The sequence below is a fragment of the Chiloscyllium plagiosum genome, unplaced genomic scaffold (assembly GCF_037043375.1).
Source record: "Chiloscyllium plagiosum isolate Xiang-an unplaced genomic scaffold, Cpla_swu_hap1 HiC_scaffold_4, whole genome shotgun sequence".
NCBI lineage: Eukaryota > Metazoa > Chordata > Chondrichthyes > Orectolobiformes > Hemiscylliidae > Chiloscyllium > Chiloscyllium plagiosum.
The window spans coordinates 31,891,540-31,910,714 of NW_028270142.1; the positions used below are offsets into that span (position 1 = coordinate 31,891,540).

The 19,175-nt window shown below is 39.9% G+C and overlaps 1 protein-coding gene across 6 annotated transcripts in view; it reads left to right on the plus strand.

The window, feature by feature from the left end:
* Positions 1-19,175, plus strand: part of sugct (succinyl-CoA:glutarate-CoA transferase) — a 475,105-nt gene that overhangs the window by 129,268 nt on the left and 326,662 nt on the right. The window lies entirely within an intron of this gene.

Consider the following 19,175-nt stretch of genomic DNA (forward strand, 5'->3'; position numbering starts at 1 on the left):
CCTAGATTCCCTTTCACTATCTTCTGTCTCCTGAGGCAATAGTGACTGGGCTTGACATTAAGCCTGTGTTTGAATGAGTATATCACCAAAGAACCCCAGCAAAACTGAATGTGGGGGAAAATCTCTCAACTGATTAGAGCCATATCCAACACAAGGGAAGGTGATTGTCTTTGGAAGTCAGTCATCTTTGCCCAAGACATGTCAGCAGAAATTCGACAGGGGTAGTGCCTTAGACCCAAGTATCTTCAACTGTTTCATCACTGACCTTCGCTCCATCAGAAGTCAGAGAAGACATGTTGGCTGATAATTGCACAATGTTCAGCACCAGTTGTGACTCCTTACAAACTGAAGCAGTTTATTCTAACATGCAACAAGACCTGGACACCACCATCGCTCAAGCTTGTCCTGGATGTTGGTGAGTTTTCTGACCTCCTACCAGTCACTAATGTAGTTAGAGCAGAATGCCAACCCTCCATATGTTTTTCTCCACTATATCTGCCTTCCACGATGGTAATCCAGACACTGCGTGGATGGGAAGCTACTGAATCTGATTAACTCCACCAAGATGTTCAAGGACATATTTCAGGATTTTCAGAATGCCTGAAATGTATCACATGTTTACCAAAGTTGATTTCCTATGGAAAGCTTAAGTCTAGGTGAAACTGTCAAGATGGTTGAAGAAAGCACGACAAGGACTCTCTGAGGGCTTTAATTGGGAGTTTTGATTTTGAATTTGAGTCCTGGGAGCAGCATACTCAGGATTATTGCATCAAATTTTTTTTTAAAAAGTGTGGAACAAGAACAGAACTGACTGGAAAAACTCAGCAGATCTGGCAGCATCTGTGTAAAGAAAGCAAAGTTATTGTTTCGAGTCCAGTAACCCTTCAAAACTGATTGTAACTGGGAAAAGGTTAGTGTATATGCTGAAGTTGGGGTGGAGAGTGTGTGGAAAAGAGTAAACAATAGATGGCAGTGGAATCCAGGGAAAGAGTGTAAGCAGTTGGGTAGATGAAGAAATGGGTAAACATAGCCTGGCAGAATGAATAGCTGCCAGTGGGGATTGTTAGAGCTGTTTGTGGCAGTAGCCCATGTGATAACAAGGTCTGGTGTATGAGATTAGGATAGGGACATCAGAGAAGGTGCTCAAGCTCTAAAATTATTGAATTTGATATTAAGACTACAGAGTTCCCAGGTAGAAAATGAGGTGTTGTTCTTCCAGCTTGGGCTGAGCTGGCCAGGGAACATTGTAGCATATTTAAATGTTTGGCAACCAGAAGATCAGGGTCAATTTTATGGACAGAATCATAGCTGTTTTGCAAAGCCGTCGCCCAGTCTGGGCTTCATCTCCCCAGTGTAGAGGAGACCACATTGTGAGCAGCGAATACAATAGACTAGTTTGAGTGAAGTACAGGTAAATTGCTGCTTCACCTGGAAGGTGTATCTGGAGCCTTAGATTATGAGGAGGGAGGATGAAAATGGGCAGATGTTACACCTTCTGTGATTGCAGGGAAGCATTGTGGGAGAATGGGGCGATGTTGGGAGATTAGGAAGAGTGGACCAAGGTGATCTGGTAGCAATGGTCCCTACGGAGGGCTGATGAGGGGCGGGGTGTCTGGTGATGGCATCCTGCAGGAGCTGGTGGAAATGGTGGCTAATGATTCTTTGGATGTAAATGCTGGTGTGATGGTAGGTGAGGACAAAGGGGACTCTATTTGTGGGGGCAGAGAGAGGGGGTGAAGGCAGAAGTGGCAAGATGGGTCGGTCACAGGTGAGGGCTCTATCAACCATGGAGGTGAGGATTTCTTGGTCAAGGAAGATGGTGGACGTTTTGGACACCCCCTTATCGAAATTGGCATAATTTGGAACAGATGCGACAGGGCAGAGGAACTGGAGAACAGCATGAAGTCTTTACAGGAAGCAGGATATGTGAATGCATAGTCAAGGTAACTGGGAGTCAATGGGTTTGCCTATCCTCTGAAATGGAAACAGATGGTAAGGAAGGCAAGGAAGGAGTCACAGAGAGGTGAGAGCGGGATTGAAATTAGAAATGATACCTAAGCATTTCTAATTCCGGACAAGACAGGGAATCAGCACTGATAATGTTGTTGAGGACTGGAGAAAGAGTTGTTGGTGGGGACTGGAGTAGGAATGGAAGAAGGAATGTTCCACGTACCCTAGAAGGAGACAGATACCATGCGGTTACTCAAAGCCAGAGCTTTAACCTGAAGAAAGTGGGGTGAGTTGAAGGAGAAGTTGTTCCAAATGACTATGAGATCAATCAGACAAAGGAGGGTGGTGGTGAATGGGGATGGTTCAGACCTTTTTCCAGGAGGAAACGAAGAGTCCTGAGACCAAGCTGATTGGGAAAGGACTTGTAACTGGATTGCTCATCCATGTAAAGAGGAAGTAGCTGGAGTGGTGACTGGGAAAAAAAGTCAACTCATTCAACAACAAGTGTGTATCTAAAGTAGAGAGAAAATACCAGAAGGAGACATCTTGAGCCAGCAAAACATTCAAAACTCAGTCAACTGTGGTATCATCATGTATTTACAAAGAGCCTTCTGGGTGCAGATTAGCTTTAACAATCACTTGTGTACTACCAGAGCCCTACCAAGCACCTCAGGTAATCAACACAGTCGTCTACATGTCAAGATGAAGTAAGAGAGAACCATTTATGCCATGCAATGGGAATCTAACATCTACCATTTATGGTTACACTGCTGAATCTCACCGAATTCTCCCACTATCAACATCCTGGTGCTCACTATTGACCAAAAACATAACTGGACCAGTCATAGAAATACTTTGGCTACAAGGGCAGGTCAAAGGCTGGGAATTCTGTGGTGAATAACTCACCTTCTGAATAAGTGTGTTCACCATTTACAAGGCACAAATCAGGAATGTAATGGGATCGTCCTTACTTGCCTGAGCTAATGCAGCTCCAACAGCTTTCAAAACTCGTACAAAACTCATAGATCCAGTACAAAACAGCTTCATTGGCACCCCATCTATGACCTTGAACATATGCAACATAGTAGGAGACAGTCACGTAATGGTGATGTCACTGGATTTGTAATCCAGAGATTTGGGTTAATAATCTGGGGATATGGATTCAAATCCTATCATGATAGCTGGTAGAATTTGAATTCAGTTAATAAATCAGGAATATAAATTGACACTACTGATGTCATTTAAAAAAAATCAGGTTCTCAAATGTCCTTCAGACATCTCATATCTGTCTTATTTGACAGATTGTCATAGGGTCAACCTTGTAAAATGACCTACCAATCATGTAGTTTAGGAGCGATAGGGATGGGCAACAAAGGCTGATTTTGGCAGTGACATTCAGGTCACATGAAAGAATAGAAACAACTCCCTGTACCAACAGACAGTGGGAGCACTATGTGTATATACAAGATAAGCTGCAGGAACTCACCAAGCTACATTGATAGCTCTTTGCAATCCCATGACCTCTAACACCAAGATGGTCAAGGGTAGCAGACGCGTGAATCGCCCGCCACCTACAAGTCCCTCTCCAAGCCCCATACCATTCTATATCTAAGTCGAAAGTTCCTTTACAGCTGCTCCTCCTGCTGCTGAGTCAAAATCGTAAAACACCCTTCCTACCAGCATTGTGGGTACACCTCTAGACAGATTGCAATACCCCAAGTAGGCAGCTCACCATCTCTTTTGCAAGGACGATTAGGGATGAGCAACAAATGCTGGCCTTGCCAGTAGTGCTCGCATTTGATCAAATAATTTAAAAAAAACACCAGCAAGAAGTAAATCAGTTATGGAGTGCCTTTTTGTGACCAGAATGTCTGGAATTATTCAAGAGGCTGTTGGATTCAGTAAGTCTGGAAATGTAAGTTGCAGTGAAAAGATGATTGTGATCATCTAAATGGACACTTGCCTCAGTGCGAATCATTTTTTCAGAAGCTGAGGTCTTGGCTTTCAGTTCAAATAGATTCTTAAAAATACCTTTGCACTATATGAAGAAAAACAGTGAGTACCCTCTGGAGTAAATGGCCAATGTTTATCAGTCAACCAACAGACGAACTGGGATCGAATTGCAAACAACCTTGGGGATGCTAGTTTTGTATTTTCATTGGATATGAGTGTCATTGCTGGACCATCTCAGATTGTCCTCAAGAAGTTGCAAGTAAATTGTCACATTAAAATGCTACAATCCACATGTTATAAGCACACCCATTGTTGTTAGAAAGGGAGAATCAGGACTTCAACCCAGTGATGAAGTGTGATGCAGCCCTAAGTCAGGGTGACCTGGAGAGGAACGTACAGGTGGTGGTGCTCCCAAGGTATGCTTCAACATGACTGTTTGTAATTGTGTTCCACATGTGAATATTTCTCATCACAGTACATAACAGAAAAATGGCAACAAGGTTAGTTTGGAATTCTTTGATATTTTATTTGAGAAATTAAAGTTTTCTTTTTGAAATTTTGGCACGAGGTATATTTGGGCACAATGAGGGAATTCAAGACCAAGAAAGATAACTGGTACAATTTTAAGCAAGCATTTCATAGTTGGCTTCAAATAAGGAATTAGGTGGGTGTAAAGTAAATGTTTTCTTCATCAAGGTGTAACCGGATACTTCTGATGTAGTGTCTAATGATCATTATGAAAGAGACCCAGTCCAATGAAATATGCAGAAATTTGAGATTCTGGCCACCTATTTCAGCATACTTCTGAAACGAATTGCACTGAGGGTTATGTTATTACACCCAATTGAAAAGCTCTAGCTTGGAGTTGCTTTAAAACTTAATGATTTAAACAAAGTACTCAAAGTCCCTAGTGTGCCAGTCTGATGGACTCAGCTTAACAGAAAACACTAAAGTAGATCTATTATTTATTACAAATAAATAAATAGAAATTACAGACAAAAACACCCTGTGAACCATCAACACATAACTGCCAGCTAAATGTCTAATCCCTTTTAAAACTGTTAGGTATATACAGATAAACACTGGTGTAGTGGGTGGAGAAGAAAATACCAGGGAAAAACCATTCAATAGCACCAGTTCACAGAATTTGATGAGATGTTCATTTTGCTTTCCAAGGCCTTATTTTCCCTCTGATTTCTTTTCTGGATTCTTCCACTTGTTGGTGTCAGCATAGAATCCCTCCAGTGTGGAAGCAGGCCATTTGGCCCATCGATACCAAACCAGTCCTCCGAAGAGCATCGCACCCAGACACAGCTCTCTACCCTACCCCTGTAATCCCACACCCACCATGGTGAATCCACCTAACTTGTACAGCTTGGATTGTGGGAAGAAACCGAAGCACCTGGAGGAAAGCCATGCAGACACGGGAGAATATGCAAACTCCACACAGTCAGTCGCTCGAGGTTGGAATCGAACCCTGGACCTGGCACTGAGAGGCAGCAGGGCTAACCACTGAGCCACTGTCAGATATTTGTCCTCAGTTTACATTAGAAGACTTTGGATAATTTCTGAGTAAGACTGGAATAAAACACACTGCTACAGTGATACTGCCATATTATCTAGGATTATGTGATGCTGAAGGAAGAAAGAAGTGTAAAAATTATGAAAAGGTCTTTACAGAAGTATTTGCTAGGTGACCAGGTTTGCAAGAATTCTCATGTTTCTTTTTGACACAAGCTTGATCATTTCTGTTCTTTTCCAGAATAGCCCCACAATCTACAATAGATTGCTCATTTTACAAGTTTGTGTTTAAACACTCCTATGACAAGATTTAGTTTGCTGAAGCCTGATGTCAGTAGTATAGGATGTGAAAGTTAAGAGTTCAATGCCGGTCATGGTCATGGTGAAAACCACCAAGATGGTAACAGTTGAATAGTATGTGAACAGAGGTATAAAGAGATACATTCTAAAAGGTGCATTCTTGTATCTAGGGGAGACTGTAGAGAAATTCCATTGATGATTTGCTTGAACAGGAAAACCAGGCAAGCGAAAGATATAACCCTGATACTCCATAGTGAGAGTCATAGTAGCAGCTACAAAGAAATGAAAATTCCCTAGTTTCAGAATCTGGAGCAAAGTAATTAGGATCTTTGAAACTAATCTGTCAAATCTCTGTCCCAACAATTAATTGGAGCTGGGAGAAAGTGAGGGCTGCAGATGCTGGAGCTCAGAGTCAAGAGTGCTGGAAAAGCACAGCAGGTTAGGCAGCATCTGAGGAGTAGGAGAATTGATGTTTCAGGTATAAGCCCTTCAGGAATTCCTGATGAAGGGCTTGTGCTTGAAACATCGATTCTCCTGCTCTTCGATGCTGCCTAATCTGCTGCGCTTTTCCAGCACTACACTTTCGAATTAATTGGAGCTGTCTGTCAAAGTTCAAGGTACTCGGGTATGTTGAGAAAAGAGAGTCAAGCTTAAGGAAATGAAAGAAGGTACCTACACTGAAAGAAAGAAGTTAGGTAGATTAATTAAAGATATGTAGGATAGAAGCAGAAAGACATTTTGGCTCATAATTTCCTGAGAAACATTATTTTTGTTAAATACACATTGGTGTTAAGAGCAAGCAAATATCCCTTTGGATATAGATAATAAGTCATATGGGGAAATGATTATGTAAAAGCAAATATGCCAACAAGCCTATTAAATTTTAAATATTGATTATATTAGTTTAGTTATACACTGGGAAATTAAGTACGTGTGCTTTTATGTTTTATTTATGTGGGGAAGGAGTGTAATATATCCTAAGAGTTGAATAGTTTGTTACATTTTCTTATCTGCTACTCTCTCTGTTAGGAGGTATAAATAAAGTATGCTTCAACATAATTGCTTAGAGTCCGATAGGTGAGTCTTTTCTCAGTCACCAAATCCTCCTCATCCATGGAGTTAGGTCAAGAAATCTTGCGGATAACTAAAAAAACATAGATTCCGCTACAATGTAGATCTCGTATCTGCCACTAAGAACTGTGTGGTCAGATTGGATGAGTCAGTGGGAATAAAAATAGGGTCTAGGGTTGACCTTGTGTGATGACACGGGTAAACCTCCCCCACCCCCCAATTTTAACCTCTAACACAGAAAAGATTTACCCTGTGTGGTAATCTGTGAAAATTCGAGAGGCCAAGAACTATCCCAAAGGTCACAATGTAAAGTAAAAATGAACAACGTTTTAACAGAGAATAATGAACTAACACCCATTTACAACATCTTTCTCTAACCCATCTTTTACCTTCCCTTTCTACAATACTAGTCCGATAAACCCCCTCCCCCCCACCCGATTAAGATTTACCAAACATTCAAATTTCAAAACCTGCTAGCTGTCAAATCTTCGCCTTGTGTCTTCCTCTGTCTACTTTTCTTTTTAGGGATTATGTTTCACAGGTCACTGATTGATAGATAAAGGTATCTTTAAGAGAGCTATTCTCCGGGCAGTCTGCATGTGTTGGTGGCTTGGCATCTCTCTTTCAACTGTTCTGGTTTCCCAGCCTTCTACTCCCAAACATTGGATTGTGTCATTAGCTTTTAAGATTGTCAATATACTAAATTCAAACTTGATTGGAGTTTGGTATTTTTGGGTATAATTTAAACTGATTGGCCCAATTCGAATTTGTTTTGTCGTCTCCAGGCAGCCCAGCTAATCTAGCTGTTCAACCAAATGTTACATTGTTACCTTATTTAGAACACTTGGTGCTGTGTCAGGTAGTTCTGCTAGCTTTTATCTCTCTTAAAGGAACAGTACCCCTTACCTCCTTTATAACACTAGCAGAACAAGGGTCTACGGATACCAAATCGGTGTATAGTGAGGAATGAGTGTACACAACAGTTTCCAAGGGTCAAGGTGTTGATGAAGGGGTGCTTGGCTAGTTTTCATTATGCCCTTGCTGCTTGGGAAATCAGTCTTCAAATTTTGAAATGGGATTTGTGTTATGATTATAGAGATATGGCCTATAATTATTGAATTACCCAGTGGGAAGTCTTGTGGCTGTGACTGAATTTCAGACAATCATCTGATGTTTGCCCATTAAAAAGCTCTATGTATTTTTATTCCATGGACATGTTCCAGATGCTTGACAGCAGTGGTATTGAGCTGACACTTTGGAACCAAAATGATATTAAATACTAAGCATAAGACCTACCTGTAATCTTCAGAATGCTAATAAATCTGGATCAGTCTTTGCTTTGATGTATCTGCAACATTTATTTTATGTTGAAGATTCAATTTAATTTATAAACACATTAAAATATGTTTGAAATATTAGATCAAAAATATATTCCATTCATGCTATAAAGGACATATGCTTCTGAGAATTTAATGTCAGTTTATAAGCTTCTTAATTTTAGTATTTGAACCTAATGCAATCATTTGAATCCCAACATTAAGCAAAACCTTTTAATCTGATGAATGAAATAAGCTTTCTGAATGCCATTACATGTGTCGTGGTAAGCATAATTGAAAGGCTGCGGATTAAGCATCTATGGCAGTGAATAATTTTATCATGAAAGAAAAACACATTTGGAAGCAGTGAAATTACTAATTGTTTAAGATGAGAAAGATATAAATGCTGAAAGTCTGAAATAAACAGGTAAATACAGCCCTGTTGTAACCTGCAAATCAAAGATGGCTAGTTTATTCTGAATCCTTTTCTGTTTGTCATCTGAACTTCAATCAATTCTTCCAATTAACCTCAAAAAACACCAACAGATTTGGCTCTGCCTAACTATATTATGGTTTTCTAAGTGGTCCAATATCATGACCCTAATAATTTATTATAATATTCTACCTACTTAGATGTAAGGTTAACAGATGTGTACTTTCCTGTCTTGTCACTTCCTGGTTTCACAATTAACTGTGTCACGTTTGCTAATTTCTAAGTGCAGGACTATTCTATAATCTAGATCAAAGTTGATGTTCCTCTTGCTGTTTTTGTAGCAACTTGTAAAATATATTCTGCAAGTAAGGTCATTGGATCCAGGACATTGTTGGCCTTAATCTTGTTAATTTCTCAATACATTTTGCTAAGTTTTTAAAAAAATCCTCATTCTCACTAGACCCTTGGTTTCCACTACTTCTCGATTTTATTTTACAACCTCTTGTATGAGGAAAGAATGCTTATTTAATGTCTCGGTCACTTTTTTTCCACTCTAAAATGAAGCCTTGCAGTGCTTCTTTTGAGCGCCATTAAAGTGTATTGAAGAATCTCTCCAGAAGGTTTACTTTGGTAGGTGAATATCAACCATTCTGACCATCCCAGCAGTTATTGTATTCTCAATATTATGTGGATGCTTGAAATGCTAGCTTGGGTGACCACTTTAGTTATCTGACATTGGAAACCCGGGATCTTGGGAGATTGTTTTCATTCCACAGCTTCCAATGGTAGGTGGGTGAGTAATCAGAGATTAATGACTTGAGATACCTGACAAAAGAACCAAAGAAATGGAGAGTGAAAATAAATGCAGTGAATTGTTTTGACCCGTAATAGACCTGAAAGTCTTGTGAACGAAAGTCTAATAATAAACTTCAATGAAATTGAAATGTCATGAAAAGTAAAAAATGCAGGGCCAAGGATAAAGCATGGGCAAGTAAACTAATTAGAAAGTTATTTCATAGAGATGGCATGAACTCAAAAGCCAACTGGCCACCTCCTGTTAATTTCATTGGTGTCTAGGAATTTTTTTAATGGGATACAGGCATCAGTAGTTAAGACAGTGTTTATTGCTGATCTCTGATTGCAAGTATGAAAGTGATGGTGAACTGCCTTCTTGAACCACTGCAGTCCATGTGGGGTCGGCCCATCCACAGTGCAGTTAGGAAGGGAACGCAAGAGTTTGATCCACTGACAGTAAAGGAACAGTGATATAGGTCAGATTGATGAGTGGCTTTTAAGCAAATGTGCAAATAGTTATGTTCCCAAGCATTTGTTACCCATGTATTTCACAGTCAAAGAGCTTTAAAAGATGTAATCAGAAGACTCTTGGTGTGTTGTTACAGTGCATCTGATAGATGGTACACACTACTGTGCATCAGTGGGGAAAATTAAAAGTCGTGGTTTGCGGGGGGAGGGGTTGCAATCAGGTGAGCTGCCGTGTCCTCTGGGCTGCACTAATTCAGGCAAGTGCATAGTATTCCATCACACTCCTGACTAGTGCTTCATATATGGTGGATGGATTTTGGGAGTCAGACGATGAGGTATTTCACTCCCAGCTTTCAACCCTGCTTTTTTAGCCACAGTAGTAAAATTGGTGGTCCAGTTCCATTTCTGGTCAACAGTAACGCCCAGGGCACTGATAGTGGTGATTTGACAATGGTAATGTTGGGCTATTCATGTAATTGTTTGTCAAGGGGAGATAGTTATATTCTCTGTTGATTGCGATGGTCATTGCCTGACACTTGAATGTCACAATTGTTACTTATCTCCTCAAGCTAGGGTGTTATCCTACTCTTCTCCATAGTTTCAGTACTCCTGTTCTCTGAATTCTTCATATATCCTTTAATACTAATTTTCTTCAAATAATTATGTAATTTCCTTAAATTTATGGCTTTTATTCTTCATTGACAGTTGGTGACATATCTTTCAATATTCTAAGAAATCTTGCTAATTTTTTTGGAAGTCTATTAGTCTGTTCTTTAATCATAAATTTAAGTCCTATCATCTTAGTCACATCTGGAAAATTGCTATCACTACACTCTTTATTTAATCTTCAAAATGTAAAGAAATTCATCTGGTTACATCTTAACCTTTTGTGTTGTATTGAACTTACTTTCACAAATCGCTTTATTGGTTTTATATGGTGTCCTACCTGTAATACAGTAACTAAAACTATTACCAATGCTCCACCTGGAACATAAGGTATCGTGCAAATTCACCATTAGCTCTTTGGACCTTGGTGTCTGTTAGAAAAAAAATACTTTCTGTGGTCTTGCCTGCAGCTATAAACAAAATTTTATTCCATTCAAGCTTTTAAAGCTATTACAGTGTTTGAGGAGATTTTTTTGGAACCTCTCACACTGCAGGATCAGAGCATAATCTAGTTGACTGGTTACGAGTCCTTTTATTGTTGGCCTTTTATTTTTTTCTAACCTTCCTTGTCTCTTTTTACATTTCGTGCCTGATCTATTTTGTAAACGTAACTTCTCTTGGAGATTTGTTTTCTTAGCCCTCTCCCTCCCTTCTTCTGTTCCCTGTCACCAACTGGATCCATTCCTCCCATTGACCAACCAGGTCGTACCCTCTACTAGTCTTCACCTATCCCTACTTCGCCACCCTGCTCCTTTATCTGCAGCTCCCTCCACACCCACCCCAGTCCTGAAGAAGGGTTACACCCAAAATATCAACTTCTGCACCTCCCGATGCTGCCTGGCTTCTGTGTTCTTCCACCCTCCTACATGTCTACTTTTGGATTACAGCATCTGCAGTTTTTTTGCCTCTTTCACAACAGTGGGTCATCTCCAAGCCCTTTACAGCCATTGAAATGTAATTACCCTTGCACCAGCCAATTCTGATTTGGCAAGATACCAGCAGCAAAAAGACTGATCATCAGATAATCCATTTCAATGATAGATTGATATTGTATGAGACATTGGGGGAGCTCTGTTGGAGTTCTTCAAAATTGTTCTGTGAGGTATTTTCTATGATTAACTCATTAAACCAAGCATCATCCACCCTAACTCTTGAATTTTCAAGTAACTGAGTAATATAATGATTATTCCTGATGATAATACTGAAGATGTCTGAATTGATAGATTATAAGTTTAATTTTTGCAGTTGATAATTCTATAGGTTATTCATGAAACATTGTTACGTAAGGCAAAATGTGTTTTTTTTAAACAAAATTGTATGAGTTTATTGCACAATGAGAAACATTAGGCATGTATACGTTAGTTTTGAAAAAGCTTAACATGAACAGCAAAACAAAGTTTCAGTATTTTTCCCAGTAATACCCTTTATAGATTTACTCAGTTCCAATGTAGTTAGTATTAGTCCTATGTTAATTCCTTATATTTATTTTTTTAACTGTTGGCCGAGATACTTCTGTCCACTTCAGATGGTTCCATCAGTCTGACACCTGGACAATGTCTATACAATTTTCTCAGCTTGGTGTCTTTGCAACATAATCTGCCCTTCTGCCCGCATGAAACTTTTCTTCTGAACCAAAATTTGATTCTTCTGTGACCAGTGTCTATTTTCTCAGTATATTATTAAAGTTAAACTTTTGATGTGCAGTGCCCTTTTATACAATTTTGTATAAAAGAACAAAGAGTTATTGTTTGGAATTCTCATCCCCAGTGAGCATTGGAGGCTGCAAATTATTGAGTATGTTCAGAGCAGATTTTTAATCAAGAAGGGAACGGAGGATTAGGGTTAAGGTAAAACCTATCTTATTCAGAATAACAGAACAGTGAGTTAGAGGCCACATTCAGATCAGCTGTGATTTTATTGAATAGTGGAGCAAGCAGAAAGGTCTTATGGTCAACTCATCTTACTACTTACGTTCTTTAATCACTGCTACAATATACATGATTCATATGGATGAACTAATAGGGTGAGGATTACAACTGATTTATACTGGTGAATGGCGTGGTTAAAACTCAGTGGTAACATATGATAATACATAGCCCCCAATAGCTAGCTTTGACTGGTTGAACGTAAATTTTCTACACTGGAAAACATATGGTCCATATCTAACAGAAGGTGAATATAAAATTAAAAATATCTGCATGTTGTTGAGTCAATTTGTTACCAGTTTGGATTGGAGGCTCTGGGATATGATGAACTCAGACAGTAGACCATTTGTAAAGGAATCTGAAGTCTTATCTGCGTAGCAGAGCAGATGAAACATGAGCATAATCTGAAGGATGTTTTGTTTCTTGCATTTTATGGCAGCAGCTAAATAGTGCTTCGTTTTAGCAAACCTAGATTGATAAGTCCCCGGGGCCTGAAGGTCTACATCCCAGGGTACTGAAGGAGGTGGCTCGAGAAAAGGTTGCGCTTCGGCGGGGCGGTGTGGACTTGTTGGCCCGAAGGGCCTGTTTCCACACTGTAAGTAATCTAATCTGATCAAAAAAAACGTGGATGCGTTGGTGATTATTTTCCAGAGTTCGATAGATTCGGGATCTGTTCCTGCAGATTGGAGGGTGGCTAATGTTGTACCACTTTTTAAGAAAGGTGGGAGAAAGAAAGCAGGAAATTATAGGCCAGTTAGTCTGACCTCAGTGGTTGGAAAGATGCTGGAGTTTATTATGAAGGATGAAATTACGACACATCTGGATAGTAGTAATAGGATATGTCAGAGTCAGCATGGATTTATGAAGGGGAAATCATGCTTGACTAATCTTCTGGAATTTTTTGAGGATGTAACTCTCAAGATGGATGAGGGAGATCCAGTAGATGTAGTGTACCTGGACTTTTAGAAAGCTTTTGATAAAGTCCCACATAGGAGGTTAGTGAGCAAAATTAGGGCGCATGGTATTGGGGGCAAAGTACTAACTTGGATTGAAAGTTGGTTGGCTGACAGGAAACAAAGAGTAGTTATAAACGGCATTTCGGAATGGCAGGCAGTGACCAGTGGGTTACCGCAGGGATCAGTGCTGGGACCACAGCTTTTTACAATATATATTAATGATATAGAAGATGGTATTAGTAATAACATTAGCAAATTTGCTGATGATACTAAGCTGGGTGGCAGGGTGAAATGTGATGAGGATGTTAGGAGATTACAGGGTGACCTGGACAGGTTAGGTGAGTGGTCAGATGCATGGCAGATGCAGTTTAATGTGGATAAATGTATGGTTATCCACTTTGGTGGCAAGAACAGGGAGGCAGATTACTACCTAAATGGAATCAATTTAGGTAAAGGGGCAGTGCAAAGAGATCTGGGTGTTCTTGTACCCCAGTCAATGAAGGTAAGCATGCAGGTACAGCAGGTGGTGAAGAAGGATAATAGCATGCTGGCCTTCATAACAAGAGGGATTGACTATAGAAGCAAAGAGGTTCTTCTGCAGCTGTACAGGGCCCTGGTGAGACCACACCCAGAATACTGTGTGCAGTTCTGGTCTCCAAATTTGAGGAAAGACATTCTGGCTATTGAGGGAGTGCAGCATAAGTTCACGAGGTCAATTCCTGGAATGGTGGGACTACCTTTTACTGAAAGACTGGAGCGACTGGGCTTGTGTACCCTTGAGTTTTGAAGACTGAGATGGGATCTGATTGAGACATATAAGATTATGAAAGGATTGGACATTCTGGAGGCAGGAAACATGTTTCCGCTGATGGGTGAGTGCCGAACCAGAGGACATAGCTTAAAAATACGGGGTAGACCATTTAGGACAGAGATGAGGGGAACCTTCTTCACCCAGCGAGTGGTGGCTGTATGGAATGTTCTGCTCCAGAGGGCAGTGGAGGCCCAGTCTCTGGATTCATTTAAGAAAGAGTTGGATAGAGCTCTCAAGGATAGTGGAATCAAGGGTTATGGAGATAAGGCAGGAACAGGATACTGATTAAGGATGATCAGCCATGATCAAATTGAATGGTGGTGCAGGCTCGAAGGGCAGAATGGTCTACTCCTGCACCTATTGTCTAGATGGGTCAGTTTTAAAAAGGGGGTCCTTATTCATTAATTATGTGTTATGCCATGTTCTAGAATATTATGAACTTTGAGTGAATGATTTTATTTTTAAAAGATTGATACAAATAGATGACTAAAATAGATGCTGGAAATTGTGGTTTTTGGTATTTGAGCTTTAGACAGTCTTAAATATGGACATTCACAACCATGCTGGAATTTGTAAATCCACTAATTTAAGATGGATTTATAAATTCATTTAAGACGCAAAAGAACGATAGAATTTTCGCTGGCCTGTCTCTCTCTCTAATGTCACCCTGGATAAAAGGGAACATCAAAACTCAATGCCTGTAAGACAGATGTGAATGGATCCTATCAATATTCCTTTGGTATTATGATGGCTTCCTTCATCTAAACCATACTGGGTGAATTGCAAAGTATTAAACAAAAGCAGTACGTGAAATCACAAACCTCTTTGGAAAAAGAACTTGGAGATGTCATGTGATAAGAAGCCATTTTGATGTTTGCTTTTAAACTCAGAAATAACTGACAAACTTCCACTTAAAGGTTGTGAATAAGCTTAAAGACATTAAGCAGCCAAAATAATTAACAACATACCTTAAAGTGGGCTACCTTTCATAGGGAAGGATTTCTACAACCTGTTTTAACTTTGTCTAACTGAGAACCAATCTCTAGAAATTCAACTACAAGAAACTTCACAGTTTTCAGCATGTTACTTGCTTTCAAAGATCTTCAGATTAATTAAGAAACTGCCAACCTGCCACAAAAGGGACTGAAATAATTGTCTGGAGCCGACATATTTGCTGCCTTAAATAGGATAAAAGATTCTTTAAATTTGGCCTCAGAGAATAGCACTGATGTGTATCTGATCTGAAGGTAATTTTCATTATTGTTGTAGCTACGAAGTATGGTTGACTGTGCGAGGTGAAACGGGAACTCTACTGAAAGCACAGCAACTGCTCAACTTTTGCAACCCCCTCAATCAGTACCCAGCATAATGTCTTGTGTACCAATGGTCTATTCTTGATGAAGGGCTTTTGCCCGAAACGTCGATTTTCCTGCTCCTCGGATGCTGGCTGAACTGCTGTGCTTTTCCAGCACCACTCTAATCTAGAATCTGGTTTCAAGCATCTGCAGTCCTTGTATTTACCGTACCAATGGTCAAGTCTGTCCCTAATATGTGTAGGGAGATTCCATCTGTAGTGAGCCATTATTGGCTCCAAAACTCAGATGTAATTGGCAAAGAACATCTCAGTATTTAGAATGAGATGAGAAGTCTGATTCTATCTGTGCTGAAGCCACAAGAGTTGTAATACTGAGGGGTGGTAGGAAAGGGAATACTTATAATTTCACAAAAGAATGCATGTGGGTGTCATGTTGAAATGTTACTGATAGACTTTTTTTGTCTGGTGGTTCTTGGTTACTTTGTGACAACCTACCTTTTAGTTCATTTGCAGATGAATGGATGCGATACCATGCTAGTTGAATGGGGACACAATGATTACAATTCTTTCCCTGCTACAGGTGGTATTGCCTTTAAGTCTAGGGTGCAATCTAAGAGTATGTTGCATTAATAAACACATTCCTGTCATCACCATTTACCCCTTCATCTTTGTCGTTTTCCTTGAAATACTGAGTAGGATATGCATTTGTGCCTTGTTTCTCTTACAAGGTCAAACTCTTGGAAAATGTGCAAATTTCATCACATCATGGCCATTTGGGATGCTTTCTTCCTGGTATGTACTGAAGAATGACTCCAGATCTAACTAAGCATATCTTCAGTATGTCACTGGTTTATTCAATCAGATATTCGTTGTTGTGCTTCATAACCAGGCTTCTGGTCATCAGCCAAGTTTGTAGTGGCTATCCCTCATATTCTTTCAGATCCAAACTTTAGTTATGGCAGAATGCAGTGTCATTGCAGCTGTCTGGGAATATTGCACATACCTGAAGATATATCTGTCTGTTATACTACAGTAATTGCATATTAGAGTCATAGCGATACACAGCACGGAAACACATCCTTCGGTCCAACTTGTCCATGCCGACCAGATATTCTATATAAATCTAGCCCCATTTTCCAGCTTTTGGCCCATATCCCTCCAAATCTTTTTTATTCATATACTCATCCAGATGCCTTTAAATGTTGTAATCGTACCAACCTCCTCCAATTCCTCTAACAGCTGATTCCTTACATGCACCAATCTCTGCATGAAAATATTGATGACCTTGCATTTGACAAATATTCCTGGTCTATCTGTGTGTGTGCATTGCTATTTGTCTGCAATCAATGGTATGCTGCACTATGGGACATCAGCCTGAGATACAAAGCCAGCTCTTGCTTATTTGACAGGCGATGTTGACATAATTGCCTACCCTGGAAAATCCATCAAGTACCTGACTTAGGCATTTATGGGGCACTAACAGGGGGTCATGGATACATCTTTAGTAACACACTGGAAGAATCTAGCTGCAAAAAATTTAGGATATTTATGAATTTAACAGTCACTAATAGTGTATTGCCACTACAGAACAGGAGGTATTTGCCATCATCTGACCTGACAATTTGAGCACAGGTGTTTCTAGATTACGAGGAAATTCAGCAAGTGCCTAGAGACCCTGTAGTGATACTATGAGCTGCAGCATCCTGCTATATTGCCATCTGTGCTATCCAACCTCAGGCCTTTCAAAACAGGCTTCTGGTTCTGCCAAGATGGCTGGACATCCAAGGTTTTACGTAAGGTAGGCAAGTTTCCACCTATTCTCGTATTTGAAAATCTTTCCAAATGTAAGTTCAAATTCAAATTATGAATTTAAAAAAAAGTTTTTAGTCAGTGTTCTGTTTCAAAAATGTTTCAATAACTTTAAAAATCCCAACTTTTAGCAAACTTAGCTTAGGTACACTTGGTGATATTTTTGGGCAAGTGTTTGGAGTTTTGGTGTTTTCCTGCCTGCCATCTGAAGAGATGTCAGGGAACACAGCACAGAGCTGTTTAAAGATCCGAATCAGTTGGAATTTAGACACAAGCCCTGGATAAGGGTGAAAGACCACATCAGAGAGCTAGGTTGCAGCTCCGTAGCCCCAGCAGCGCTGGTGGCATTAGTGGCCAGAACTGAGACAGAAGGCACTTTCTAGATTTGACATCCTAAAATCCAAGCCAAGAGTAGAGATCTCATGGTTATGAGGTCTGTGGAGGGAAGAGTGTTTGTACATGTGGAGAGCAACTAGATGTGATGAAGTTGTTGAGAAGTATGGGGAAGGAGGAGATGGAGATAGGTAGGGCACACTCAATACTGACACCCCTGCATCCTACGCAAGGCCCAAGTGGAGTGATCTATCAGACATGCCCCCTGCCTAGTGAACTCCTCCCACCAGCCTCAAAATTGAGTCCATTTAAGGACCCCTCAATTGGGGTGAGAATTAGGATCACCCTAATCCTTGTTCCAGGGGTGTATAAGAGTGTGGCAGGAAGATCACCTTGGGAACTTTGCATGTCCCCTCTGCCTGAAAAATCACTGGCAGGAGATCCATAAAATTCTATCCATTTATTAACAATGAACGTTTAACTTAGACCTAATTACTATTTCACAGTCCAGGGCCAGAGGAGATAGAAGTTGACCATGTTTACTGTTTTGTTGGTCTCTTCCAGTCTCTCTCAGCTCCTGCAAATATGAAACCTGTTTCACAGAATTCACACAATAATTGTTGTTCAAAGGGATATATGACAATCTTACTAGGGCACAGAGAAAGCTGTCTCAGTCTAGATGCTTCTCTTTTACCCACATTGTAATGACTCCACCATATCTAGTTTGTTTCTTGGTCCTTATCCAGAGATTAGTGCTGATGCCCACTACACTGAGAGCAAAACACATCACTGAATGTAGCAAGAACTATGTATGGTATAGCATTTTTGCAACTTTGAATCTCTGCCAGTCTTGTTTCAGTTTGGTAACTTGAACAAGGCTTTTGGGCAGAGGCTGATGCCAGTGTGCTGTGGAAGGGTTGGCTTTGGCCTTTTGACTCCATGTACATAAAAGTCAAGTCAGAAAGAATTTCAGCTGGTTTTTACTTCTGGGGTGCTTAGCAACAATGACTTTAATTTCCTTATAGCAGAAGCTTCTTGAAATTAAAACCTTGAGCATTGAGTTGTTCACCCTTAACATTATAACTCAGTATTTCAGTCTTTCAGTTTCCATTTGCTCCAATAATTGATATTTCTAGTGTTGACTTATTTGGATTTAAATTGTCAGTCGTTCCTATAGAGTCTGATATATTTTGCTTTGAAACCAAGAAGAGCAAAGTTTTAACAGCAGCATCCACAGTTTGGGGAAAAAAAGTATTAGCACTTTTACATGGGTGCTGTCATGCATATAGCAGTGCTCTGCTAAGGCAAGGATGAATGCTGCAGAATGAAAAGAGCAGTAAAACTGTCATAAGTTTTGATTCTGCAGCTAATTCAGTATCTGACTTGAATCTTCCACATTTGTCTAAACTCGTGCTTGCACGAATTTTCATTTTTTAAAATTTGATACAAGTTTAGGATAATCCCAAATCACTCACTATATTTTGCTGGAGAAATCGCCCTGCTTTTATTGATAGAAATCATTATTTTATTGAATAGGCTTTGTTAATAAACTT